The sequence below is a fragment of the Copadichromis virginalis genome, linkage group LG3 (assembly GCF_057382275.1).
Source record: "Copadichromis virginalis isolate Kocher_CV1m ecotype Utaka linkage group LG3, C_Virginalis_male_GT1.1, whole genome shotgun sequence".
Lineage (NCBI taxonomy): Eukaryota > Metazoa > Chordata > Actinopteri > Cichliformes > Cichlidae > Copadichromis > Copadichromis virginalis.
Genome location: NC_140620.1, coordinates 59,311,208 through 59,332,569, shown reverse-complemented (window position 1 = coordinate 59,332,569; position 21,362 = coordinate 59,311,208). Strand labels below are relative to the sequence as shown.

General features: G+C 58.4%; 7 non-coding genes and 5 pseudogenes across 7 annotated transcripts; all 12 read right to left on the bottom strand.

The window, feature by feature from the left end:
- Positions 1–120: 120 nt before the first annotated feature.
- Positions 121–239, bottom strand: LOC146716325 (5S ribosomal RNA). Its single transcript, XR_014919377.1, has one exon. It is a non-coding gene; the product is annotated as a 5S ribosomal RNA (ribosomal RNA).
- Positions 240–1,059: 820 nt separating this feature from the next.
- Positions 1,060–1,178, bottom strand: LOC146716324 (5S ribosomal RNA; annotated as a pseudogene).
- A 1,532-nt stretch (positions 1,179–2,710) lies between these two features.
- Positions 2,711–2,829, bottom strand: LOC146716323 (5S ribosomal RNA). Its single transcript, XR_014919775.1, has one exon. It is a non-coding gene; the product is annotated as a 5S ribosomal RNA (ribosomal RNA).
- Positions 2,830–4,082: 1,253 nt separating this feature from the next.
- Positions 4,083–4,201, bottom strand: LOC146716322 (5S ribosomal RNA). Its single transcript, XR_014919768.1, has one exon. It is a non-coding gene; the product is annotated as a 5S ribosomal RNA (ribosomal RNA).
- An 820-nt stretch (positions 4,202–5,021) lies between these two features.
- On the bottom strand, positions 5,022–5,140 carry LOC146716321 (5S ribosomal RNA). Its single transcript, XR_014919774.1, has one exon. It is a non-coding gene; the product is annotated as a 5S ribosomal RNA (ribosomal RNA).
- A 699-nt stretch (positions 5,141–5,839) lies between these two features.
- Positions 5,840–5,958, bottom strand: LOC146716320 (5S ribosomal RNA; annotated as a pseudogene).
- A 1,261-nt stretch (positions 5,959–7,219) lies between these two features.
- Positions 7,220–7,338, bottom strand: LOC146716319 (5S ribosomal RNA; annotated as a pseudogene).
- A 2,687-nt stretch (positions 7,339–10,025) lies between these two features.
- Positions 10,026–10,144, bottom strand: LOC146716318 (5S ribosomal RNA). The gene has a single exon (XR_014919773.1). It is a non-coding gene; the product is annotated as a 5S ribosomal RNA (ribosomal RNA).
- Positions 10,145–12,352: 2,208 nt separating this feature from the next.
- On the bottom strand, positions 12,353–12,471 carry LOC146716317 (5S ribosomal RNA). Its single transcript, XR_014919772.1, has one exon. It is a non-coding gene; the product is annotated as a 5S ribosomal RNA (ribosomal RNA).
- Positions 12,472–15,315: 2,844 nt separating this feature from the next.
- Positions 15,316–15,434, bottom strand: LOC146716316 (5S ribosomal RNA). Its single transcript, XR_014919771.1, has one exon. It is a non-coding gene; the product is annotated as a 5S ribosomal RNA (ribosomal RNA).
- Positions 15,435–18,199: 2,765 nt separating this feature from the next.
- Positions 18,200–18,318, bottom strand: LOC146716315 (5S ribosomal RNA; annotated as a pseudogene).
- A 2,728-nt stretch (positions 18,319–21,046) lies between these two features.
- Positions 21,047–21,165, bottom strand: LOC146716314 (5S ribosomal RNA; annotated as a pseudogene).
- Between the last annotated feature and the right edge of the window lie 197 nt (positions 21,166–21,362).

Below are 21,362 nucleotides of genomic sequence, written 5' to 3'. Positions count from 1 at the left end.
ACATTGGAAAACAGCCAAAAGCAATGTCGTTAATGTGCCCTCATTAATGGGCAGCTGCTTTTGGTCTTTTAATACACCCCTTCTCTGGATCAAAAGCGGTTCAATGACATGAAAATGAAAGGCTTACAGCACCAGGTATTCCCAGGCAATCTCCCATCCAAGTACTAACCAAGCCCAGCCCTGCTTAGCTTCCGAGATCAGACGAGGTCGGGCGTGCTCAGGGTGGTATGGCCGTAAGCTGCTGGCCCCAGCACAATGTCTCAATTTATGGATTCAAGTGATTAGGTGGCAAGTACCTGAAGTTACGAAGACAATCCTATAACCATACCTGCATGTTTGCATAATACCCTAACCCAAAGGCTCAGTTTGGCATTTATCCAACAGCACAGGCCCTGGATTGTTGAAGATGGCGTCAGGAACCAGCACAGGGCCTGGTGTGTTGTACATGGCCACAGCAAGCAGCACAGGGCCTGGTTTGGTGAAGATGGCCTCGGCCAGAAGCGCAGGGCCTGGTGTGATATGAGTGGCCTGAGCAAGAGCCACAGGCCCTGGTGTGTTGTAAGTGGCCTCAGCCAGCAGCCACAGGCCCTGGTGTGGTGTAGGTGGCCTCAGCCAGCAGCCACAGGCCCTTGTGTGGTGTAATTGGCCTCAATAGCAACTAAGGCCCTGGTGTGGTGTAGGTGGCCTCAGCCAGCAGCCACAGGCCCTGGTGTGGTGTAAGTGGCCTCAGCCAGTGCCACAGGCCCTGGTGTGGTGTAAGTGGCCTGAGCAAGAGCCACAGACCCTGGTGTGGTGTAATTGGCCTCAATAGCAACTAAGGCCCTGGTGTGGTGTAGGTGGCCTCAGCCAGCAGCCACAGGCCCTGGTGTGGTGTAAGTGGCCTCAGCCAGCAGCCACAGGCCCTGGTGTGGTGTAAGTGGCATCAGCTAGCAGCACAAGACATTGGAAAACAGCCAAAAGCAATGTCGTTAATGTGCCCTCATTAATGGGGAGCTGCTTTTGGTCTTTTAATACACCCCTTCTCTGGATCAAAAGCGGTTCAATGACATGAAAATGAAAGGCTTACAGCACCAGGTATTCCCAGGCAGTCTCCCATCCAAGTACTAACCAAGCCCAGCCCTGCTTAGCTTCCGAGATCAGACGAGGTCGGGCGTGCTCACGGTGGTATGGCCGAAAGCTGCTGGCTCCAGCACAATGTCTCAATTTATGGATTCAAGTGATTAGGTGGCAAGTACCTGAAGTTACGAAGACAATCCTATAACCATACCTGCATGTTTGCATAATACCCTAACCCAAAGGCTCAGTTTGGCATTTATCCAACAGCACAGGCCCTGGATTGTTGAAGATGGCCTCAGGAACCAGCACAGGGCCTGGTTTGGTGAAGATGGCCTCAGCAAGCAGCCACAGGCCCTGGTTTGGTGTAAGTGGCCTCAGCCAGCAGCCACAGGCCCTGGTGTGGTGTAAGTGGCCTCAGCCAGCAGCCACAGGCCCTGGTGTGGTCTAAGTGGCCTCAGCCAGTGCCACAGGCCCTGGTGTGGTGTAAGTGGCCTGAGTAAGAGCCACAGGCCCTGGTGTGGTGTAAGTGGCCTCAGCCAGCAGCCACAGGCCCTGGTGTGATGTAAGTGGCCTGAGCAAGTGCCACAGGCCCTGGTGTGGTGTAAGTGGCCTAAGCCAGAGCCACAGGCCCTGGTGTGGTGTAAGTGGCCTGAGCAAGAGCCACAGGGCCTGGTTTGGTGAAGATGGCCTCGGCCAGAAGCGCAGGGCCTGGTGTGATGTGAGTGGCCTGAGCAAGAGCCACAGGCCCTGGTGTGGTGTAAGTGGCCTCAGCCAGCAGCCACAGGCCCTGGTGTGGTGTAAGTCGCCTCAGCCAGAAGCCACAGGCACTGGTGTGGTGTAAGTGGCCTCAGCCAGCAGCAAAAGGGCCCTGGTGTGGTGTAAGTCGCCTCAGCCAGCAGCCACAGGCCCTGGTGTGGTGTAGATGGCCTCAGCCAGCAGCCACAGGCCCTGGTGTGGTGTAAGTGGCCTCAGCCAGCAGCCACAGGCCCTGGTGTGGTCTAAGTGGCCTCAGCCAGAAGCACAGGGCCTGGTGTGATATGAGTGGCCTCAGCAAGAGCCACAGGCCCTGGTGTGGTGTAAGTGGCCTGAGCAAGAGCCACAGGCCCTGGTGTGGTGTAAGTGGCCTGAGCAAGAGCCACAGGCCCTGGTGTGGTGTAGGTGGCCTCAGCCAGCAGCCACAGGCCCTGGTGTGGTGTAGGTGGCCTCAGCCAGCAGCCACAAGCCCTTGTGTGGTGTAAGTGGCCTCAGCCAGCAGCCACAGGCCCTGGTGTGGTGTAAGTGGCCTCGGCCAGTGCCACAGGCCCTGGTGTGGTGTAAGTGGCCTGAGCAAGAGCCACAGACCATGGTGTGGTGTAATTGGCCTCAATAGCAACTAAGGCCCTGGTGTGGTGTAAGTGGCCTCAGCCAGAGCCACAGGCTCTGGTGTGGTGTAACTGGCCTCAGCCAGAGCCACAGGCCCTGATGTGGTGTAAGTGGCCCCAGCCGGTCACTCAGGCCCTGGTGTGGTGTAGGTGGCATCAGCTAGCAGCACAAGACATTGGAAAACAGCCAAAAGCAGTGTCGTTAATGTGCCCTCATTAATGGGCAGCTGCTTTTGGTCTTTTAATACACCCCTTCTCTGGATCAAAAGCGGTTCAATGACATGAAAATGAAAGGCTTACAGCACCAGGTATTCCCAGGCAGTCTCCCATCCAAGTACTAACCAAGCCCAGCCCTGCTTAGCTTCCGAGATCAGACGAGGTCGGGCGTGCTCAGGGTGGTATGGCCGTAAGCTGCTGGCCCCAGCACAATGTCTCAATTTATGGATTCAAGTGATTAGGTGGCAAGTACCTGAAGTTACGAAGACAATCCTATAACCATACCTGCATGTTTGCATAATACCCTAACCCAAAGGCTCAGTTTGGCATTTATCCAACAGCACAGGCCCTGGATTGTTGAAGATGGCGTCAGGAACCAGCACAGGGCCTGGTGTGTTGTACATGGCCACAGCAAGCAGCACAGGGCCTGGTTTGGTGAAGATGGCCTCAGCCAGAAGCACAGGGCCTGGTGTGATATGAGTGGCCTGAGCAAGAGCCACAGGCCCTGGTGTGGTGTAAGTGGCCTGAGCAAGAGCCACAGGCCCTGGTGTGGTGTAAGTGGCCTGAGCAAGAGCCACAGGCCCTGGTGTGGTGTAGGTGGCCTCAGCCAGCAGCCACAAGCCCTTGTGTGGTGTAAGTGGCCTCAGCCAGCAGCCACAGGCCCTGGTGTGGTGTAAGTGGCCTCAGCCAGTGCCACAGGCCCTGGTGTGGTGTAAGTGGCCTGAGCAAGAGCCACAGACCATGGTGTGGTGTAATTGGCCTCAATAGCAACTAAGGCCCTGGTGTGGTGTAGGTGGCCTAAGCCAGCAGCCACAGGCCCTGGTGTGGTGTAAGTGGCCTCAGCCAGCAGCCACAGGCCCTGGTGTGGTGTAAGTCGCCTCAGCCAGAAGCCACAGGCACTGGTGTGGTGTAAGTGGCCTCAGCCAGCAGCAAAAGGGCCCTGGTGTGGTGTAAGTCGCCTCAGCCAGCAGCCACAGGCCCTGGTGTGGTGTAAGTGGCCTCAGCCAGCAGCCACAGGCCCTGGTGTGGTCTAAGTTGCCTCAGCCAGAAGCACAGGGCCTGGTGTGATATGAGTGGCCTGAGAAAGAGCCACAGGCCCTGGTGTGGTGTAAGTGGCCTGAGCAAGAGCCACAGGCCCTGGTGTGGTGTAAGTGGCCTGAGCAAGAGCCACAGGCCCTGGTGTGGTGTAAGTGGCCTGAGCAAGAGCCACAGGCCCTGGTGTGGTGTAATTGGCCTCAATAGCAACTAAGGCCCTGGTTTGGTGTATGTGGCCTCAGCCAGCAAATAAGGCCGTGGTGTGGTGTAGGTGGCATCAGCTAGCAGCACAAGACATTGGAAAACAGCCAAAAGCAATGTCGTTAATGTGCCCTCATTAATGGGCAGCTGCTTTTGGTCTTTTAATACACCCCTTCTCTGGATCAAAAGCGGTTCAATGACATGAAAATGAAAGGCTTACAGCACCAGGTATTCCCAGGTAGTCTCCCATCCAAGTACTAACCAAGCCCAGCCCTGCTTAGCTTCCGAGATCAGACGAGGTCGGGCGTGCTCAGGGTGGTATGGCCGTAAGCTGCTGGCCCCAGCACAATGTCTCAATTTATGGATTCAAGTGATTAGGTGGCAAGTACCTGAAGTTACGAAGACAATCCTATAACCATACCTGCATGTTTGCATAATACCCTAACCCAAAGGCTCAGTTTGGCATTTATCCAACAGCACAGGCCCTGGATTGTTGAAGATGGCGTCAGGAACCAGCACAGGGCCTGGTGTGTTGTACATGGCCACAGCAAGCAGCACAGGGCCTGGTTTGGTGAAGATGGCCTCGGCCAGAAGCGCAGGGCCTGGTGTGATATGAGTGGCCTGAGCAAGAGCCACAGGCCCTGGTGTGTTGTAAGTGGCCTCAGCCAGCAGCCACAGGCCCTGGTGTGGTGTAGGTGGCCTCAGCCAGCAGCCACAGGCCCTTGTGTGGTGTAATTGGCCTCAATAGCAACTAAGGCCCTGGTGTGGTGTAGGTGGCCTCAGCCAGCAGCCACAGGCCCTGGTGTGGTGTAAGTGGCCTCAGCCAGTGCCACAGGCCCTGGTGTGGTGTAAGTGGCCTGAGCAAGAGCCACAGACCCTGGTGTGGTGTAATTGGCCTCAATAGCAACTAAGGCCCTGGTGTGGTGTAGGTGGCCTCAGCCAGCAGCCACAGGCCCTGGTGTGGTGTAAGTGGCCTCAGCCAGCAGCCACAGGCCCTGGTGTGGTGTAAGTGGCATCAGCTAGCAGCACAAGACATTGGAAAACAGCCAAAAGCAATGTCGTTAATGTGCCCTCATTAATGGGGAGCTGCTTTTGGTCTTTTAATACACCCCTTCTCTGGATCAAAAGCGGTTCAATGACATGAAAATGAAAGGCTTACAGCACCAGGTATTCCCAGGCAGTCTCCCATCCAAGTACTAACCAAGCCCAGCCCTGCTTAGCTTCCGAGATCAGACGAGGTCGGGCGTGCTCAGGGTGGTATGGCCGTAAGCTGCTGGCCCCAGCACAATGTCTCAATTTATGGATTCAGGTGATTAGGTGGCAAGTACCTGAAGTTACGAAGACAATCCTATAACCCTACCTTCATGTTTGCATAATACCCTAACCCAAAGGCTCAGTTTAGCATTTATCCAACAGCACAGGCCCTGGATTGTTGAAGATGGCCTCAGGAACCAGCACAGGGCCTGGTGTGTTGTACATGGCCACAGCTAGCAGCACAGGGCCTGGTTTGGTGAAGATGGCCTCGGCCAGAAGCGCAGGGCCTGGTGTGATGTGAGTGGCCTGAGCAAGAGCCACAGGCCCTGGTGTGGTGTAATTGGCCTCAATAGCAACTAAGGCCCTGGTGTGGTGTAAGTGGCCTGAGCAAGAGCCACATACCCTGGTGTGGTGTAATTGGCCTCAATAGCAACTAAGGCCCTGGTGTGGTGTAGGTGGCCTCAGCCAGCAGCCACAGGCCCTGGTGTGGTGTAAGTGGCCTCAGCCAGAGCAACAGGCCCTGATGTGGTGTAAGTGGCCCCAGCCGGTCACTCAGGCCCTGGTGTGGTGTATGTGGCATCAGCTAGCAGCACAAGACATTGGAAAACAGCCAAAAGCAATGTCGTTAATGTGCCCTCATTAATTGGGAGCTGCTTCTGGTCTTTTAATACACCCCTTCTCTGGATCAAAAGCGGTTCAATGACATGAAAATGAAAGGCTTACAGCACCAGGTATTCCCAGGCAGTCTCCCATCCAAGTACTAATCAAGCCCAGCCCTGCTTAGCTTCCGAGATCAGACGAGGTCGGGCGTGCTCAGGGTGGTATGGGTGTAAGCTGCTGGCCCCAGCACAATGTCTCAATTTATGGATTCAAGTGATTAGGTGGCAAGTACCTGAAGTTACGAAGACAATCCTATAACCATACCTGCATGTTTGCATAATACCCTAACCAAAAGGCTCAGTTTGGCATTTATCCAACAGCACAGGCCCTGGATTGTTGAAGATGGCCTCAAGAACCAGCACAGGACCTGGTGTGTTTTACATGGCCACAGCAAGCAGCACAGGGCCTGGTTTGGTGAAGATGGCCTCAGCAAGCAGCCACAGGCCCTGGTTTGGTGTAAGTGGCCTCAGCTAGCAGCCACAGGCCCTGGTGTGGTGTGGTGTGAGTGGCCTCAGCCAGCAGCCACAGGCCCTGGTGTGGTCTAAGTGGCCTCAGCCAGTGCCACAGGCCCTGGTGTGGTGTAAGTGGCCTAAGCCAGAGCCACAGGCCCTGGTGTGGTGTAAGTGGCCTCAATAGCAAATAAGGCCCTGGTGTGGTGTAAGTGGCCTGAGCAAGAACCACAGGGCCTGGTTTGGTGAAGATGGCCTCGGCCAGAAGCGCAGGGCCTGGTGTGATGTGAGTGGCCTGAGCAAGAGCCACAGGCCCTGGTGTGGTGTAAGTGGCCTCATTCAGCAGCCACAGGCCCTGGTGTGGTGTAAGTGGCCTCAGCCAGGAGCCACATGCACTGGCGTGGTGTAAGTGGCCTCAGCCAGCAGCAAAAGGGCCCTGGTGTGGTGTAGGTGGCCTCAGCCAGCAGCCACAGGCCCTGGTGTGGTGTAAGTGGCATCAATAGCAACTAAGGCCCTGGTGTGGTGTAATTGGCTTCAGCCAGCAGCCACAGGCCCTGGTGTGGTGTAAGTGGCCTCAGCCAGCAGCCACAGGCCCTGGTGTGGTGTAGGTGGCCTCAGCCAGCAGCCACAGGCCCTGGTGTGGTGTAAGTGGCCTCAATAGCAACTAAGGCCCTGGTGTGGTGTAAGTGGCTTCAGCCAGCAGCCACAGGCTCTGGTGTGGTGTAACTGGCCTCAGCCAGCAGCCACAGGCCCTGGTGTGGTGTAAGTGGCCTCAGCCAGAGCCACAGGCCCTGATGTGGTGTAAGTGGCCCCAGCCGGTCACTCAGGCCCTGGTGTGGTGTAGGTGGCATCAGCTAGCAGCACAAGACATTGGAAAACAGCCAAAAGCAGTGTCGTTAATGTGCCCTCATTAATGGGCAGCTGCTTTTGGTCTTTTAATACACCCCTTCTCTGGATCAAAAGCGGTTCAATGACATGAAAATGAAAGGCTTACAGCACCAGGTATTCCCAGGCAGTCTCCCATCCAAGTACTAACCAAGCCCAGCCCTGCTTAGCTTCCGAGATCAGACGAGGTCGGGCGTGCTCACGGTGGTATGGCCGTAAGCTGCTGGCTCCAGCACAATGTCTCAATTTATGGATTCAAGTGATTAGGTGGCAAGTACCTGAAGTTACGAAGACAATGCTATAACCATACCTGCATGTTTGCATAATACCCTAACCCAAAGGCTCAGTTTGGCATTTATCCAACAGCACAGGCCCTGGATTGTTGAAGATGGCCTCAGGAACCAGCACAGGGCCTGGTGTGTTGTACATGGCCACAGCAAGGAGCACAGGGCCTGGTTTGGTGAAGATGGCCTCGGCCAGAAGCGCAGGGCCTGGTGTGATGTGAGTGGCCTGAGCAAGAGCCACAGGCCTTGGTGTGGTGTAAGTGGCCTCAGCCAGCAGCCACAGGCCCTGGTGTGGTGTAAGTCGCCTCAGCCAGAAGCCACAGGCACTGGTGTGGTGTAAGTGGCCTCAGCCAGCAGCCACAGGCCCTGGTGTGGTGTAGGTGGCCTCAGCCAGCAGCCACAGGCCCTGGTGTGGTGTAGGTGGCCTCAGCCAGCAGCCACAGGCCCTGGTGTGGTGTAAGTGGCCTCAGCCAGCAGCCACAGGCCCTGGTGTGGTGTAAGTGGCCTGAGCAAGAGCCACAGGCCCTGGTGTGGTGTAAGTGGCCTCAGCCAGCAGCCACAGGCCCTGGTGTGGTGTAAGTGGCCTGAGCAAGTGCCACAGGCCCTGGTGTGGTGTAAGTGGCCTGAGCAAGTGCCACAGGCCCTGGTGTGGTGTAAGTGGCCTCAATAGCAAATAAGGCCCTGGTGTGGTGTAAGTGGCCTGAGCAAGAACCACAGGGCCTGGTTTGGTGAAGATGGCCTCGGCCAGAAGCGCAGGGCCTGGTGTGATGTGAGTGGCCTGAGCAAGAGCCACAGGCCCTGGTGTGGTGTAAGTGGCCTCAGCCAGCAGCCACAGGCCCTGGTGTGGTGTAAGTGGCCTCAGCCAGAAGCCACAGGCACTGGTGTGGTGTAAGTGGCCTCAGCCAGCAGCAAAAGGGCCCTGGTGTGGTGTAGGTGGCCTCAGCCAGCAGCCACAGGCCCTGGTGTGGTGTAAGTGGCCTCAATAGCAACTAAGGCCCTGGTATGGTGTAAGTGGCTTCAGCCAGCAGCCACAGGCCCTGGTGTGGTGTAAGTGGCCTCAGCCAGCAGCCACAGGCCCTGGTGTGGTGTAGGTGGCCTCAGCCAGCAGCCACAGGCCCTGGTGTGGTGTAAGTGGCCTCAATAGCAACTAAGGCCCTGGTGTGGTGTAAGTGGCTTCAGCCAGCAGCCACAGGCTCTGGTGTGGTGTAACTGGCCTCAGCCAGCAGCCACAGGCCCTGATGTGGTGTAAGTGGCCCCAGCCGGTCACTCAGGCCCTGGTGTGGTGTAGGTGGCATCAGCCAGCAGCCACAGGCCCTGGTGTGGTGTAAGTCGCCTCAGCCAGAAGCCACAGGCACTGGTGTGGTGTAAGTGGCCTCAGCCAGCAGCAAAAGGGCCCTGGTGTGGTGTAAGTCGCCTCAGCCAGCAGCCACAGGCCCTGGTGTGGTGTAGGTGGCCTCAGCCAGCAGCCACAGGCCCTGGTGTGGTGTAAGTGGCCTCAGCCAGCAGCCACAGGCCCTGTTGTGGTGTAAGTGGCCTCAGCCAGCAGCCACAGGCCCTGGTGTGGTGTAAGTGGCCTCAGCCAGTGCCACAGGCCCTGGTGTGGTGTAAGTGGCCTGAGCAAGAGCCACAGACCCTGGTGTGGTATAATTGGCCTCAGCCAGCAGCCACAGGCCCTGGTGTGGTGTAAGTCGCCTCAGACAGAAGCCACAGGCACTGGTGTGGTGTAAGTGGCCTCAGCCAGCAGCAAAAGGGCCCTGGTGTGGTATAAGTCGCCTCAGCCAGCAGCCACAGGCCCTGGTGTGGTATAAGTCGCCTCAGCCAGCAGCCACAGGCCCTGGTGTGGTGTAAGTGGCCTCAGCCAGCAGCCACAGGCCCTGGTGTGGTGTAGGTGGCCTCAGCCAGCAGCCACAGGCCCTGGTGTGGTGTAAGTGGCTTCAGCCAGCAGCCACAGGCCCTGGTGTGGTGTAAGTGGCCTCAGCCAGCAGCCACAGGCCCTGTTGTGGTGTAAGTGGCCTCAGCCAGCAGCCACAGGCCCTGGTGTGGTGTAAGTGGCCTCAGCCAGTGCCACAGGCCCTGGTGTGGTGTAAGTGGCCTGAGCAAGAGCCACAGACCCTGGTGTGGTATAATTGGCCTCAGCCAGCAGCCACAGGCCCTGGTGTGGTGTAAGTGGCCTCAGCCAGCAGCCACAGGCCCTGGTGTGGTGTAGGTGGCCTCAGCCAGCAGCCACAGGCCCTGGTGTGGTGTAAGTGGCCTCAATAGCAACTAAGGCCCTGGTGTGGTGTAAGTGGCTTCAGCCAGCAGCCACAGGCTCTGGTGTGGTGTAACTGGCCTCAGCCAGCAGCCACAGGCCCTGGTGTGGTGTAAGTGGCCTCAGCCAGAGCCACAGGCCCTGGTGTGGTGTAAGTGGCCTCAGCCAGAGCCACAGGCCCTGATGTGGTGTAAGTGGCCCCAGCCGGTCACTCAGGCCCTGGTGTGGTGTAGGTGGCATCAGCTAGCAGCACAAGACATTGGAAAACAGCCAAAAGCAGTGTCGTTAATGTGCCCTCATTAATGGGCAGCTGCTTTTGGTCTTTTAATACACCCCTTCTCTGGATCAAAAGCGGTTCAATGACATGAAAATGAAAGGCTTACAGCACCAGGTATTCCCAGGCAGTCTCCCATCCAAGTACTAACCAAGCCCAGCCCTGCTTAGCTTCCGAGATCAGACGAGGTCGGGCGTGCTCAGGGTGGTATGGCCGTAAGCTGCTGGTTCCAGCACAATGTCTCAATTTATGGATTCAAGTGATTAGGTGGCAAGTACCTGAAGTTACGAAGACAATGCTATAACCATACCTGCATGTTTGCATAATACCCTAACCCAAAGGCTCAGTTTGGCATTTATCCAACAGCACAGGCCCTGGATTGTTGAAGATGGCCTCAGGAACCAGCACAGGGCCTGGTGTGTTGTACATGGCCACAGCAAGGAGCACAGGGCCTGGTTTGGTGAAGATGGCCTCGGCCAGAAGCGCAGGGCCTGGTGTGATGTGAGTGGCCTGAGCAAGAGCCACAGGCCTTGGTGTGGTGTAAGTGGCCTCAGCCAGCAGCCACAGGCCCTGGTGTGGTGTAAGTCGCCTCAGCCCTAAGCCACAGGCACTGGTGTGGTGTAAGTGGCCTCAGCCAGCAGCCACAGGCCCTGGTGTGGTGTAGGTGGCCTCACCCAGCAGCCACAGGCCCTGGTGTGGTGTAGGTGGCCTCAGCCAGCAGCCACAGGCCCTGGTGTGGTGTAAGTGGCCTCAGCCAGCAGCCACAGGCCCTGGTGTGGTGTAAGTGGCCTGAGCAAGAGCCACAGGCCCTGGTGTGGTGTAAGTGGCCTCAGCCAGCAGCCACAGGCCCTGGTGTGGTGTAAGTGGCCTGAGCAAGTGCCACAGGCCCTGGTGTGGTGTAAGTGGCCTGAGCAAGTGCCACAGGCCCTGGTGTGGTGTAAGTGGCCTCAATAGCAAATAAGGCCCTGGTGTGGTGTAAGTGGCCTGAGCAAGAACCACAGGGCCTGGTTTGGTGAAGATGGCCTCGGCCAGAAGCGCAGGGCCTGGTGTGATGTGAGTGGCCTGAGCAAGAGCCACAGGCCCTGGTGTGGTGTAAGTGGCCTCAGCCAGCAGCCACAGGCCCTGGTGTGGTGTAAGTGGCCTCAGCCAGAAGCCACAGGCACTGGTGTGGTGTAAGTGGCCTCAGCCAGCAGCAAAAGGGCCCTGGTGTGGTGTAGGTGGCCTCAGCCAGCAGCCACAGGCCCTGGTGTGGTGTAAGTGGCCTCAATAGCAACTAAGGCCCTGGTATGGTGTAAGTGGCTTCAGCCAGCAGCCACAGGCCCTGGTGTGGTGTAAGTGGCCTCAGCCAGCAGCCACAGGCCCTGGTGTGGTGTAGGTGGCCTCAGCCAGCAGCCACAGGCCCTGGTGTGGTGTAAGTGGCCTCAATAGCAACTAAGGCCCTGGTGTGGTGTAAGTGGCTTCAGCCAGCAGCCACAGGCTCTGGTGTGGTGTAACTGGCCTCAGCCAGCAGCCACAGGCCCTGATGTGGTGTAAGTGGCCCCAGCCGGTCACTCAGGCCCTGGTGTGGTGTAGGTGGCATCAGCCAGCAGCCACAGGCCCTGGTGTGGTGTAAGTCGCCTCAGCCAGAAGCCACAGGCACTGGTGTGGTGTAAGTGGCCTCAGCCAGCAGCAAAAGGGCCCTGGTGTGGTGTAAGTCGCCTCAGCCAGCAGCCACAGGCCCTGGTGTGGTGTAGGTGGCCTCAGCCAGCAGCCACAGGCCCTGGTGTGGTGTAAGTGGCCTCAGCCAGCAGCCACAGGCCCTGTTGTGGTGTAAGTGGCCTCAGCCAGCAGCCACAGGCCCTGGTGTGGTGTAAGTGGCCTCAGCCAGTGCCACAGGCCCTGGTGTGGTGTAAGTGGCCTGAGCAAGAGCCACAGACCCTGGTGTGGTATAATTGGCCTCAGCCAGCAGCCACAGGCCCTGGTGTGGTGTAAGTGGCCTCAGCCAGCAGCCACAGGCCCTGGTGTGGTGTAGGTGGCCTCAGCCAGCAGCCACAGGCCCTGGTGTGGTGTAAGTGGCCTCAATAGCAACTAAGGCCCTGGTGTGGTGTAAGTGGCTTCAGCCAGCAGCCACAGGCTCTGGTGTGGTGTAACTGGCCTCAGCCAGCAGCCACAGGCCCTGGTGTGGTGTAAGTGGCCTCAGCCAGAGCCACAGGCCCTGGTGTGGTGTAAGTGGCCTCAGCCAGAGCCACAGGCCCTGATGTGGTGTAAGTGGCCCCAGCCGGTCACTCAGGCCCTGGTGTGGTGTAGGTGGCATCAGCTAGCAGCACAAGACATTGGAAAACAGCCAAAAGCAGTGTCGTTAATGTGCCCTCATTAATGGGCAGCTGCTTTTGGTCTTTTAATACACCCCTTCTCTGGATCAAAAGCGGTTCAATGACATGAAAATGAAAGGCTTACAGCACCAGGTATTCCCAGGCAGTCTCCCATCCAAGTACTAACCAAGCCCAGCCCTGCTTAGCTTCCGAGATCAGACGAGGTCGGGCGTGCTCAGGGTGGTATGGCCGTAAGCTGCTGGTTCCAGCACAATGTCTCAATTTATGGATTCAAGTGATTAGGTGGCAAGTACCTGAAGTTACGAAGACAATGCTATAACCATACCTGCATGTTTGCATAATACCCTAACCCAAAGGCTCAGTTTGGCATTTATCCAACAGCACAGGCCCTGGATTGTTGAAGATGGCCTCAGGAACCAGCACAGGGCCTGGTGTGTTGTACATGGCCACAGCAAGGAGCACAGGGCCTGGTTTGGTGAAGATGGCCTCGGCCAGAAGCGCAGGGCCTGGTGTGATGTGAGTGGCCTGAGCAAGAGCCACAGGCCTTGGTGTGGTGTAAGTGGCCTCAGCCAGCAGCCACAGGCCCTGGTGTGGTGTAAGTCGCCTCAGCCAGAAGCCACAGGCACTGGTGTGGTGTAAGTGGCCTCAGCCAGCAGCCACAGGCCCTGGTGTGGTGTAGGTGGCCTCACCCAGCAGCCACAGGCCCTGGTGTGGTGTAGGTGGCCTCAGCCAGCAGCCACAGGCCCTGGTGTGGTGTAAGTGGCCTCAGCCAGCAGCCACAGGCCCTGGTGTGGTGTAAGTGGCCTGAGCAAGAGCCACAGGCCCTGGTGTGGTGTAAGTGGCCTCAGCCAGCAGCCACAGGCCCTGGTGTGGTGTAAGTGGCCTGAGCAAGAGCCACAGGCCCTGGTGTGGTGTAAGTGGCCTCAGCCAGCAGCCACAGGCCCTGGTGTGGTGTAAGTGGCCTGAGCAAGTGCCACAGGCCCTGGTGTGGTGTAAGTGGCCTGAGCAAGTGCCACAGGCCCTGGTGTGGTGTAAGTGGCCTCAATAGCAAATAAGGCCCTGGTGTGGTGTAAGTGGCCTGAGCAAGAACCACAGGGCCTGGTTTGGTGAAGATGGCCTCGGCCAGAAGCGCAGGGCCTGGTGTGATGTGAGTGGCCTGAGCAAGAGCCACAGGCCCTGGTGTGGTGTAAGTGGCCTCAGCCAGCAGCCACAGGCCCTGGTGTGGTGTAAGTGGCCTCAGCCAGAAGCCACAGGCACTGGTGTGGTGTAAGTGGCCTCAGCCAGCAGCAAAAGGGCCCTGGTGTGGTGTAGGTGGCCTCAGCCAGCAGCCACAGGCCCTGGTGTGGTGTAAGTGGCCTCAATAGCAACTAAGGCCCTGGTATGGTGTAAGTGGCTTCAGCCAGCAGCCACAGGCCCTGGTGTGGTGTAAGTGGCCTCAATAGCAACTAAGGCCCTGGTATGGTGTAAGTGGCTTCAGCCAGCAGCCACAGGCCCTGGTGTGGTGTAAGTGGCCTCAGCCAGCAGCCACAGGCCCTGGTGTGGTGTAGGTGGCCTCAGCCAGCAGCCACAGGCCCTGGTGTGGTGTAAGTGGCCTCAATAGCAACTAAGGCCCTGGTGTGGTGTAAGTGGCTTCAGCCAGCAGCCACAGGCTCTGGTGTGGTGTAACTGGCCTCAGCCAGCAGCCACAGGCCCTGATGTGGTGTAAGTGGCCCCAGCCGGTCACTCAGGCCCTGGTGTGGTGTAGGTGGCATCAGCCAGCAGCCACAGGCCCTGGTGTGGTGTAAGTCGCCTCAGCCAGAAGCCACAGGCACTGGTGTGGTGTAAGTGGCCTCAGCCAGCAGCAAAAGGGCCCTGGTGTGGTGTAAGTCGCCTCAGCCAGCAGCCACAGGCCCTGGTGTGGTGTAGGTGGCCTCAGCCAGCAGCCACAGGCCCTGGTGTGGTGTAAGTGGCCTCAGCCAGCAGCCACAGGCCCTGTTGTGGTGTAAGTGGCCTCAGCCAGCAGCCACAGGCCCTGGTGTGGTGTAAGTGGCCTCAGCCAGTGCCACAGGCCCTGGTGTGGTGTAAGTGGCCTGAGCAAGAGCCACAGACCCTGGTGTGGTATAATTGGCCTCAGCCAGCAGCCACAGGCCCTGGTGTGGTGTAAGTCGCCTCAGACAGAAGCCACAGGCACTGGTGTGGTGTAAGTGGCCTCAGCCAGCAGCAAAAGGGCCCTGGTGTGGTATAAGTCGCCTCAGCCAGCAGCCACAGGCCCTGGTGTGGTATAAGTCGCCTCAGCCAGCAGCCACAGGCCCTGGTGTGGTGTAAGTGGCCTCAGCCAGCAGCCACAGGCCCTGGTGTGGTGTAGGTGGCCTCAGCCAGCAGCCACAGGCCCTGGTGTGGTGTAAGTGGCTTCAGCCAGCAGCCACAGGCCCTGGTGTGGTGTAAGTGGCCTCAGCCAGCAGCCACAGGCCCTGTTGTGGTGTAAGTGGCCTCAGCCAGCAGCCACAGGCCCTGGTGTGGTGTAAGTGGCCTCAGCCAGTGCCACAGGCCCTGGTGTGGTGTAAGTGGCCTGAGCAAGAGCCACAGACCCTGGTGTGGTATAATTGGCCTCAGCCAGCAGCCACAGGCCCTGGTGTGGTGTAAGTGGCCTCAGCCAGCAGCCACAGGCCCTGGTGTGGTGTAGGTGGCCTCAGCCAGCAGCCACAGGCCCTGGTGTGGTGTAAGTGGCCTCAATAGCAACTAAGGCCCTGGTGTGGTGTAAGTGGCTTCAGCCAGCAGCCACAGGCTCTGGTGTGGTGTAACTGGCCTCAGCCAGCAGCCACAGGCCCTGGTGTGGTGTAAGTGGCCTCAGCCAGAGCCACAGGCCCTGGTGTGGTGTAAGTGGCCTCAGCCAGAGCCACAGGCCCTGATGTGGTGTAAGTGGCCCCAGCCGGTCACTCAGGCCCTGGTGTGGTGTAGGTGGCATCAGCTAGCAGCACAAGACATTGGAAAACAGCCAAAAGCAGTGTCGTTAATGTGCCCTCATTAATGGGCAGCTGCTTTTGGTCTTTTAATACACCCCTTCTCTGGATCAAAAGCGGTTCAATGACATGAAAATGAAAGGCTTACAGCACCAGGTATTCCCAGGCAGTCTCCCATCCAAGTACTAACCAAGCCCAGCCCTGCTTAGCTTCCGAGATCAGACGAGGTCGGGCGTGCTCAGGGTGGTATGGCCGTAAGCTGCTGGTTCCAGCACAATGTCTCAATTTATGGATTCAAGTGATTAGGTGGCAAGTACCTGAAGTTACGAAGACAATGCTATAACCATACCTGCATGTTTGCATAATACCCTAACCCAAAGGCTCAGTTTGGCATTTATCCAACAGCACAGGCCCTGGATTGTTGAAGATGGCCTCAGGAACCAGCACAGGGCCTGGTGTGTTGTACATGGCCACAGCAAGGAGCACAGGGCCTGGTTTGGTGAAGATGGCCTCGGCCAGAAGCGCAGGGCCTGGTGTGATGTGAGTGGCCTGAGCAAGAGCCACAGGCCTTGGTGTGGTGTAAGTGGCCTCAGCCAGCAGCCACAGGCCCTGGTGTGGTGTAAGTCGCCTCAGCCAGAAGCCACAGGCACTGGTGTGGTGTAAGTGGCCTCAGCCAGCAGCCACAGGCCCTGGTGTGGTGTAGGTGGCCTCACCCAGCAGCCACAGGCCCTGGTGTGGTGTAGGTGGCCTCAGCCAGCAGCCACAGGCCCTGGTGTGGTGTAAGTGGCCTCAGCCAGCAGCCACAGGCCCTGGTGTGGTGTAAGTGGCCTGAGCAAGAGCCACAGGCCCTGGTGTGGTGTAAGTGGCCTCAGCCAGCAGCCACAGGCCCTGGTGTGGTGTAAGTGGCCTGAGCAAGTGCCACAGGCCCTGGTGTGGTGTAAGTGGCCTGAGCAAGTGCCACAGGCCCTGGTGTGGTGTAAGTGGCCTCAATAGCAAATAAGGCCCTGGTGTGGTGTAAGTGGCCTGAGCAAGAACCACAGGGCCTGGTTTGGTGAAGATGGCCTCGGCCAGAAGCGCAGGGCCTGGTGTGATGTGAGTGGCCTGAGCAAGAGCCACAGGCCCTGGTGTGGTGTAAGTGGCCTCAGCCAGCAGCCACAGGCCCTGGTGTGGTGTAAGTGGCCTCAGCCAGAAGCCACAGGCACTGGTGTGGTGTAAGTGGCCTCAGCCAGCAGCAAAAGGGCCCTGGTGTGGTGTAGGTGGCCTCAGCCAGCAGCCACAGGCCCTGGTGTGGTGTAAGTGGCCTCAATAGCAACTAAGGCCCTGGTATGGTGTAAGTGGCTTCAGCCAGCAGCCACAGGCCCTGGTGTGGTGTAAGTGGCCTCAATAGCAACTAAGGCCCTGGTATGGTGTAAGTGGCTTCAGCCAGCAGCCACAGGCCCTGGTGTGGTGTAAGTGGCCTCAGCCAGCAGCCACAGGCCCTGGTGTGGTGTAGGTGGCCTCAGCCAGCAGCCACAGGCCCTGGTGTGGTGTAAGTGGCCTCAATAGCAACTAAGGCCCTGGTGTGGTGTAAGTGGCTTCAGCCAGCAGCCACAGGCTCTGGTGTGGTGTAACTGGCCTCAGCCAGCAGCCACAGGCCCTGATGTGGTGTAAGTGGCCCCAGCCGGTCACTCAGGCCCTGGTGTGGTGTAGGTGGCATCAGCCAGCAGCCACAGGCCCTGGTGTGGTGTAAGTCGCCTCAGCCAGAAGCCACAGGCACTGGTGTGGTGTAAGTGGCCTCAGCCAGCAGCAAAAGGGCCCTGGTGTGGTGTAAGTCGCCTCAGCCAGCAGCCACAGGCCCTGGTGTGGTGTAGGTGGCCTCAGCCAGCAGCCACAGGCCCTGGTGTGGTGTAAGTGGCCTCAGCCAGCAGCCACAGGCCCTGTTGTGGTGTAAGTGGCCTCAGCCAGCAGCCACAGGCCCTGGTGTGGTGTAAGTGGCCTCAGCCAGTGCCACAGGCCCTGGTGTGGTGTAAGTGGCCTGAGCAAGAGCCACAGACCCTGGTGTGGTATAATTGGCCTCAGCCAGCAGCCACAGGCCCTGGTGTGGTGTAAGTCGCCTCAGACAGAAGCCACAGGCACTGGTGTGGTGTAAGTGGCCTCAGCCAGCAGCAAAAGGGCCCTGGTGTGGTATAAGTCGCCTCAGCCAGCAGCCACAGGCCCTGGTGTGGTATAAGTCGCCTCAGCCAGCAGCCACAGGCCCTGGTGTGGTGTAAGTGGCCTCAGCCAGCAGCCACAGGCCCTGGTGTGGTGTAGGTGGCCTCAGCCAGCAGCCACAGGCCCTGGTGTGGTGTAAGTGGCTTCAGCCAGCAGCCACAGGCCCTGGTGTGGTGTAAGTGGCCTCAGCCAGCAGCCACAGGCCCTGTTGTGGTGTAAGTGGCCTCAGCCAGCAGCCACAGGCCCTGGTGTGGTGTAAGTGGCCTCAGCCAGTGCCACAGGCCCTGGTGTGGTGTAAGTGGCCTGAGCAAGAGCCACAGACCCTGGTGTGGTATAATTGGCCTCAGCCAGCAGCCACAGGCCCTGGTGTGGTGTAAGTGGCCTCAGCCAGCAGCCACAGGCCCTGGTGTGGTGTAGGTGGCCTCAGCCAGCAGCCACAGGCCCTGGTGTGGTGTAAGTGGCCTCAATAGCAACTAAGGCCCTGGTGTGGTGTAAGTGGCTTCAGCCAGCAGCCACAGGCTCTGGTGTGGTGTAACTGGCCTCAGCCAGCAGCCACAGGCCCTGGTGTGGTGTAAGTGGCCTCAGCCAGAGCCACAGGCCCTGGTGTGGTGTAAGTGGCCTCAGCCAGAGCCACAGGCCCTGATGTGGTGTAAGTGGCCCCAGCCGGTCACTCAGGCCCTGGTGTGGTGTAGGTGGCATCAGCTAGCAGCACAAGACATTGGAAAACAGCCAAAAGCAGTGTCGTTAATGTGCCCTCATTAATGGGCAGCTGCTTTTGGTCTTTTAATACACCCCTTCTCTGGATCAAAAGCGGTTCAATGACATGAAAATGAAAGGCTTACAGCACCAGGTATTCCCAGGCAGTCTCCCATCCAAGTACTAACCAAGCCCAGCCCTGCTTAGCTTCCGAGATCAGACGAGGTCGGGCGTGCTCACGGTGGTATGGCCGTAAGCTGCTGGCTCCAGCACAATGTCTCAATTTATGGATTCAAGTGATTAGGTGGCAAGTACCTGAAGTTACGAAGACAATGCTATAACCATACCTGCATGTTTGCATAATACCCTAACCCAAAGGCTCAGTTTGGCATTTATCCAACAGCACAGGCCCTGGATTGTTGAAGATGGCCTCAGGAACCAGCACAGGGCCTGGTGTGTTGTACATGGCCACAGCAAGGAGCACAGGGCCTGGTTTGGTGAAGATGGCCTCGGCCAGAAGCGCAGGGCCTGGTGTGATGTGAGTGGCCTGAGCAAGAGCCACAGGCCTTGGTGTGGTGTAAGTGGCCTCAGCCAGCAGCCACAGGCCCTGGTGTGGTGTAAGTCGCCTCAGCCAGAAGCCACAGGCACTGGTGTGGTGTAAGTGGCCTCAGCCAGCAGCCACAGGCCCTGGTGTGGTGTAGGTGGCCTCACCCAGCAGCCACAGGCCCTGGTGTGGTGTAGGTGGCCTCAGCCAGCAGCCACAGGCCCTGGTGTGGTGTAAGTGGCCTCAGCCAGCAGCCACAGGCCCTGGTGTGGTGTAAGTGGCCTGAGCAAGAGCCACAGGCCCTGGTGTGGTGTAAGTGGCCTCAGCCAGCAGCCACAGGCCCTGGTGTGGTGTAAGTGGCCTGAGCAAGTGCCACAGGCCCTGGTGTGGTGTAAGTGGCCTGAGCAAGTGCCACAGGCCCTGGTGTGGTGTAAGTGGCCTCAATAGCAAATAAGGCCCTGGTGTGGTGTAAGTGGCCTGAGCAAGAACCACAGGGCCTGGTTTGGTGAAGATGGCCTCGGCCAGAAGCGCAGGGCCTGGTGTGATGTGAGTGGCCTGAGCAAGAGCCACAGGCCCTGGTGTGGTGTAAGTGGCCTCAGCCAGCAGCCACAGGCCCTGGTGTGGTGTAAGTGGCCTCAGCCAGAAGCCACAGGCACTGGTGTGGTGTAAGTGGCCTCAGCCAGCAGCAAAAGGGCCCTGGTGTGGTGTAGGTGGCCTCAGCCAGCAGCCACAGGCCCTGGTGTGGTGTAAGTGGCCTCAATAGCAACTAAGGCCCTGGTATGGTGTAAGTGGCTTCAGCCAGCAGCCACAGGCCCTGGTGTGGTGTAAGTGGCCTCAGCCAGCAGCCACAGGCCCTGGTGTGGTGTAGGTGGCCTCAGCCAGCAGCCACAGGCCCTGGTGTGGTGTAAGTGGCCTCAATAGCAACTAAGGCCCTGGTGTGGTGTAAGTGGCTTCAGCCAGCAGCCACAGGCTCTGGTGTGGTGTAACTGGCCTCAGCCAGCAGCCACAGGCCCTGATGTGGTGTAAGTGGCCCCAGCCGGTCACTCAGGCCCTGGTGTGGTGTAGGTGGCATCAGCCAGCAGCCACAGGCCCTGGTGTGGTGTAAGTCGCCTCAGCCAGAAGCCACAGGCACTGGTGTGGTGTAAGTGGCCTCAGCCAGCAGCAAAAGGGCCCTGGTGTGGTGTAAGTCGCCTCAGCCAGCAGCCACAGGCCCTGGTGTGGTGTAGGTGGCCTCAGCCAGCAGCCACAGGCCCTGGTGTGGTGTAAGTGGCCTCAGCCAGCAGCCACAGGCCCTGTTGTGGTGTAAGTGGCCTCAGCCAGCAGCCACAGGCCCTGGTGTGGTGTAAGTGGCCTCAGCCAGTGCCACAGGCCCTGGTGTGGTGTAAGTGGCCTGAGCAAGAGCCACAGACCCTGGTGTGGTATAATTGGCCTCAGCCAGCAGCCACAGGCCCTGGTGTGGTGTAAGTCGCCTCAGACAGAAGCCACAGGCACTGGTGTGGTGTAAGTGGCCTCAGCCAGCAGCAAAAGGGCCCTGGTGTGGTATAAGTCGCCTCAGCCAGCAGCCACAGGCCCTGGTGTGGTATAAGTCGCCTCAGCCAGCAGCCACAGGCCCTGGTGTGGTGTAAGTGGCCTCAGCCAGCAGCCACAGGCCCTGGTGTGGTGTAGGTGGCCTCAGCCAGCAGCCACAGGCCCTGGTGTGGTGTAAGTGGCTTCAGCCAGCAGCCACAGGCCCTGGTGTGGTGTAAGTGGCCTCAGCCAGCAGCCACAGGCCCTGTTGTGGTGTAAGTGGCCTCAGCCAGCAGCCACAGGCCCTGGTGTGGTGTAAGTGGCCTCAGCCAGTGCCACAGGCCCTGGTGTGGTGTAAGTGGCCTGAGCAAGAGCCACAGACCCTGGTGTGGTATAATTGGCCTCAGCCAGCAGCCACAGGCCCTGGTGTGGTGTAAGTCGCCTCAGACAGAAGCCACAGGCACTGGTGTGGTGTAAGTGGCCTCAGCCAGCAGCAAAAGGGCCCTGGTGTGGTATAAGTCGCCTCAGCCAGCAGCCACAGGCCCTGGTGTGGTGTAGGTGGCCTCAGCCAGCAGCCACAGGCCCTGGTGTGGTGTAAGTGGCCTGAGCAAGAGCCACATACCCTGGTGTGGTGTAATTGGCCTCAATAGCAACTAATGCCCTGGTGTGGTGTAAGTGGCCTCAGCCAGCAGCCACAGGCCCTGGTGTGGTGTAAGTGGCCTCAGCCAGAGCCACAGGCCCTGATGTGGTGTAAGTGGCCCCAGCCGGTCACTCAGGCCCTGGTGTGGTGTAGGTGGCATCAGCTAGCAGCACAAGACATTGGAAAACAGCCAAAAGCAATGTCGTTAATGTGCCCTCATTAATGGGCAGCTGCTTTTGGTCTTTTAATACACCCCTTCTCTGGATCAAAAGCGGTTCAATGACATTAAAATGAAAGGCTTACAGCACCAGGTATTCCCAGGCAGTCTCCCATCCAAGTACTAACCAAGCCCAGCCCTGCTCAGCTTCCGAGATCAGACGAGGTCGGGCGTGCTCAGGGTGGTATGGCCGTAAGCTGCTGGGCCCAGCACAATGTCTCAATTTATGGATTCAGGTGATTAGGTGGCAAGTACCTGAAGTTACGAAGACAATCCTATAACCCTACCTTCATGTTTGCATAATACCCTAACCCAAAGGCTCAGTTTAGCATTTATCCAACAGCACAGGCCCTGGATTGTTGAAGATGGCCTCAGGAACCAGCACAGGGCCTGGT